We start from the raw sequence: 5452 nt of genomic DNA, 5'->3' as shown, positions 1-5452 counted from the left end.
GATAACACGTATTCTTCTCTCGACAGCAGCTTCCTCATTCAGAGCGCTGCTTCATGGCTTATCTCCCAGCCTTCACGCCTGATGTCACACACTTCCTCTTTCTGTGCGTGTGCACGGAAACGTTCAGTGCACACACAGTTGTGAAAAGGGAGGGAAAGAGGAAGTTATAAAAAAAACAAAAGAAAAGGGGGGGGGGGGGGGGGGGGAGGCAGAGAGAGGAGGTGGGGGCATCAAGGTGGCCATATTTGGCATGCGGAGATAATGCGAAGCCGGAGATGCAAATTAGATAAGGAGTGGTTGTCATGGAGACGTGATGTTGCGCAGTGATGGCCCGCTGTAAACCTGACCGCATTTTGTGGTATGGCCGTTGCCAAGCAGAAGGTGCTATTGTGAGAGCGAGGGAGGGAGAGACGAGAGGAAGAGAGAAAAGAGAGAAAAGAGAGAGAAAGGAAGATTAGTGAGTTCGTCCCACAATGCATTGCGTCAGCGTGACCCGCGTCGAAGCGACTCCTCTGTCTGTCCCAGCGGCGTGTCGGCGATAGACAGATACACAGGTGAGCTCACGGCTACATTACTTTTACTTTATTATTATTACTAAACACTACTCAACTGTGGATGACTTCTGGTCTTATTCAGTGTTCTGTTGATTTATAATATTTTATAATTATGTGATATTGAGCTGTGAGACGTGAACGTGTCGGCTCCAGGAAAAGTGTTTTCTGTTCATAAAAGTCTGTCAGAAGTCTCGAAAAGGAGCTTATTTGATATTTCTAACAGTTTGGATCTGCAGGCTGCATTTAGACAAAGAAATAGCTGGAAGCTCGAGTAAACGGCCTCTTTGCAAAAGGCGTTTCCATTCTTTTTCATTTTATCTTTAGATAAAGCTTCAAGCTTGAATGGTGCACACACACACACACACACACACACACACACACACACACACACACACACACACACACAGTGGTGTCAGATAGGGACAAGACAGTGTGTGCTATTTCCTCTCTCTGTATTTCAAACCTGACAGCTTGAATTGCACCTGCTTCCCCTCGCTGCGTCTGAGCAGAGAGAAGTTGAGATAAAAACCACAAAGTATGCAGCGTGGGGGGAGATGTGAACGCTCATGTGCACACACACACACACACACACACACACACACACACACTTTGTATTTATTATAACATATTTCCAACATCTTGTGTTTACGAGGGGGGAACTCGCCGCATATTCTAAAGCATAAGCAGAAGTGTGGAAACGGCCTCAAAGCATTATCTTTGCGCTCTCATCCTGCAGCCTGGATTAGTGAGGCCGCCGTGAACGGTTCGATTCCCTGCAGGCCTGTGCACGGTGCAGCGTTGCCGTGACGGCCTGTAACGGGGGTGTGATGTGTATTTGCGGCCCCGCGGTGATAGATGAGCCGTCAGGGTCCGTTTGGCAGCGGGACATTTCCCTCAGTGGAGTGAGAGTTCACATGAGACGGCCAGTGTCATTTACAGAGTGCTGGTAAATAGCAGAGTGCTGAGATGATAGCGGGGCTTGAGGTGGAAAGTTGCATTCATCAGGGAGGGAGGGAGGGCACAGGGTTAGGATTTGATGGCCTGACGGAGGCAGAGGGGTCAGCCTGCTGGTTTACACTCCATGTGATCGATGAGTTTCTAGAAGGTTCCTCGTAGAATGACTCTTTTATTCTGCTCCGTAGCAGTAAATTACGCTGTAAATTTAAAGGCTATGCTTCGTCCATCTCCTTTTCAGGCCAGGTGTTGTTGTTTTTTAGCTGTGCTGTTGCTGTATTGGTATGTTGGTGCTTGTAGTTTTTTTAATCTGATTGCTGTTGTCTGGTGTGAAATAAACCTCACAAAAAAAAAAAAAAATGTGTAGGACTGGGAAAAGACGTAGAAAAAAGTGCAATAATGCAACTTGCTAATGACATTATACGGGTTCACTGATCTTATTGTGTAAAATTGGTGGAATTTCCCTTTAACTACTCCCCCCCCCCCCCCCCCCCCTCCCAAAACACACACACACACACACACACACACACACACACAGACACACACACACACACAGCTTCCTGTTTTCAGTTGGTTGTGTACATGAATAGTTTGCTCAACCCCAGGATGTCGATGCCTTGCTCGTAGGCGAACACTCGGCCTCGTGGATGCGGAGGGCAACGGTCAGCGTCCTCTTATCTGAGGCAACATGACATGTGGGGGGGTTTCTGTGTTGTCACTGCAGATGAAGAACAAACATAGCAGTGAAAAGGGGAAGAAGTGACCCTGCTGTTGTACATTTGATCAGATTAAAATGCATCTGGTTAACTGCTCGGCTTTATATTCATACTCGGGGGAGGAGGGGGGGATGTAGTGAGTCAAAGTGATTCTAACACAGTCATAGAGAACATACTGCAGAAGGGAATGACAGTGAATATGAGATGTGGACCAGCAGACAGAGTGAGACTGAAAGCAGCCAAAGTGCTGGCACACACTGGGCTGCAGCAGAAAGAGGGGAAATTCCACGTCAGTGTCTTTGAGTTTCACAGAGCGCCCAGATCTCTGGAGGCGTCGCTAATGTGTCTCCATGTTTCGTCATCACGGGTCAGGGGAAAACCTCCATGCGGAGGTTAGCGCGACCTGCTGCTTCCATCGATCAGCGGGCAGACAGATCGCTGATCTGAAAGACAAACTGTGAGTTCCAGTGGGTTGGAAATAGATCGAGGCGTGCACTTTGCTGTTGGAGCTAATAATGCCACCGTCTATCATAATTGATTAACTTCCTTTTTGTCCGGCGTATCAGTTCCCTTTGAGCAGGCAGACAGGCTCGTTGCACCAGGATGTCGGCGAGGTGAAGGGTTAGCGCTGCAGACGGGGCTCCACCACAGATTGTCACCCGGGGTTTAAGGCCTGCTGTGTAAATTAGAGATGACTTATCACCCAGCTTTGTGTTAGACGGAGCTGCACTGCAATAGAGCCCGGCCCAGAGAGAGGAGGGAGGGAGGGAGGAAAGGAGGGTGCAGAGAGACAGGTGGGACATATATAGTATCATACATGTATATATACACTTCGTCAGTATGACCTCAGGCAAACTGAAGTCAGCTGCAGTGTCTTTTCTTTTTTCTTTATTATTAAAATTTGTATTTAATTGAAATTGGAGTTCATTAAACAGCTCTACATATAAACATCATTTTCTTTTTCTTTTTTAAAAAATAAATAAATTAAAAAATAGCTAAAAATGTGAGAAAAATAATAATATAAAAAAGATATAAAATAATAATAAAAAATAAATGACATATACCTACCTATATATACATAAACATACACTTGCAAAGCTTTTTTCCTTTTTCCCCACTTTCTCCTTTCCACAATCACATGAAGTGAGTCATAGAGATGGAAAAAACCTGGCATCGCCACACCGCTCCAAATCCGTAAATATTCCTGCTGATGCCAAGGCCACTATCTCCATGGCTACCGGATATTGCAGCATCAGGTCCAGATCAGATGCCCCCCCCCCCCCCCCCAGGATGTGAGCGTCGTTGTGGCGGCAGAAGCCTCGAGTCAACAGCAATACGGGAGAAAGTTGGCTGTTACATCAGTATTGTCTCGGTTGGCCTTTTTTAAATTTCTCATATGTTGCTGACCTGCAACCTTGGTTCTGAATATCCAGAACTCTCCAGTGTTTCCATGCTTTGTGTGATTCTGCATGCATCACCACAGTGCACTCTGTAGACGGAGGGTTAGCATGCCAGCAGCAGAGGGGATCTGACACAAGCCAGACCTAATCTCTCCAAACCCCCAGATTCTTCTTCCAGAATTCTTCCCTCCTCACCCTTTAATCTATATCATTCTTTCCAGCTGCTGTTTTTCATCCTTTACCCATTAAATGCCTCTCGTCTCACTCTCTCCTCCCTGCTAGTGTTTGACATCACTTCTGTTTCTGCCCTTCATCTTTCCTCTCGCTCCTCTTCCTTCTTTATACTCTCACTCTGCTTTTCCAAAATGTTTTCCTCCCTCCTCCCTCAGCTCCACTGGATAGACAAGGGCAGCGTTGCTGTAATTGAACCGGCACTTCCTGGTGTTGTTTTAGTGGGGGGGGGGGGGGACTGCAGGATCTCCTCCTCCTCCTCCTCCTCCTCCCTCACAGCTGTTGCTACCGCCACCCAGCGAGCGCCACTCTCCTCGGGCAGCAGACAGGCGATCCAGAGGCTGGCGAGTCAGTAGAGACGGCTCAGCAGCACAGGCACTTCAAGAGGGGGGGGGGGAGGCACACACAGCCAACGCTGCAACACACACACACACACACACTCCTCCTCTCTCTCTGGTGCTCGGCTCTGCACAGCTCCTCCACTCATTCGCTGCCGATTCACTCGCTCACTCACTCGCTTGCCTGTCTCTCTCTCTCTCCTGCCGGTCGCTCTGCCTCGCCGCTCCGCCCGCCTGCCTGAGAATGGTCCAGCCGGTGCCTGGGGGTCTGCTGCTGCCGCGGCCTGTCTGAACACACACACACACACACACACACACACATAAACACAGAGTCACTCGACCCGCGGAAGCAAAACACACACACACCGGAGAGAGCAATGTGAGAGGTAAGAGCTCGCTTCGTAACCCTCCTCCTCCTCGTCGCTTTCACCGAGATGTTTCCTCCTCTGTGCTGCTGCAGGCTTTACTTTACAAAGTGTGTGTGTGTGTGTGTTCACTGTGTGGGCCACAGGGTTAACATCAATTTGTTACGACTTGTTTTATAGATATGGGCACGTACACACACACACAGTGAGACACATTCTTGGCTCCAGGCAGACAGTCACACAATAGCTACTTCCTGAGGGTAGCGCTAGTTAGCAAGAACGTTTGCTTGTGTGTGTGTGTGTGTGTGTGTGTGTGAGAAGGGCCATGGTTGTTCCAGGAAGCAGTGGAGAGGATCAATAGATCGCCCACTCAGCGTCTGACTCAACGTTGTTGGAGTTCTCCTGCAGGGCTTTGTGGTAACGAGGAGGATGGTCAGATGAGATTTTCTACCTCGTTCCCTCCCTTTGCTGCGTCACTCCAAAAGGGGGAAGCATGGTTTTGCATGTGTGTTTCTACTTGTGTGTGTGTGTGTGTGTGTGTGTGTGTGTGTGTGTGTGTGCGTGTGTGTCTGTCCCGCCCCGCTGCATGTAAATTACGTGTGACATGTGAAGCTGCTGCTACCTTATATGGTTAGCACAGTATTTCAGTACAGTTGGATCTTGCCAAACATTCCGGGTCGCGGGAGGAGAGAGTGTGTGTGAGTGTGTGTGTGTGAGAGAGGGTGACTGTCTGTGGGAGTGTGTGTGCTTCAGTGTGTGTGTGACTAAGTGAGTGTTTTCATGCGTCTGACAGAGGGGGGAGTTACTGAGAGAGAGAGAGAGAGAGAGAGAGAGAGAGAGAGAGAGAGAGAGAGAGAGAGAGAGGGAGAGAAGAAGAAAGTTGAAGACAGAAAG

At 48.6% G+C, this 5452-nt stretch overlaps 1 protein-coding gene across 11 annotated transcripts in view; it reads left to right on the top strand.

Annotated features, from left to right (window-relative positions):
* Nucleotides 1-442: 442 nt before the first annotated feature.
* mbnl1 (muscleblind-like splicing regulator 1) overlaps nt 443-5452 on the top strand; it is a 33650-nt gene continuing 28640 nt past the window's right edge. For 4 of the 11 annotated variants that reach the window (XM_084006784.1, XM_084006783.1, XM_084006782.1 and 1 more), the window contains exon 1: nt 5396-5452. This exon is cut by the window's right edge and continues 77 nt beyond it. The gene's annotated coding sequence lies outside the window, so the exon portion shown is untranslated. Of the gene's footprint in view, nt 555-4331; nt 4580-5391 lie in introns of those variants that run through there. The other 7 variants (XM_084006779.1, XM_084006778.1, XM_084006785.1 and 4 more) reach the window with 4 other exon arrangements.

The sequence above is a fragment of the Eutrigla gurnardus genome (genome assembly GCF_963514095.1).
Source record: "Eutrigla gurnardus genome assembly, chromosome: 4".
NCBI lineage: Eukaryota > Metazoa > Chordata > Actinopteri > Perciformes > Triglidae > Eutrigla > Eutrigla gurnardus.
Note: the sequence above shows the minus strand (reverse complement) of the source record. Positions and strands in the feature narration are given on the sequence as shown.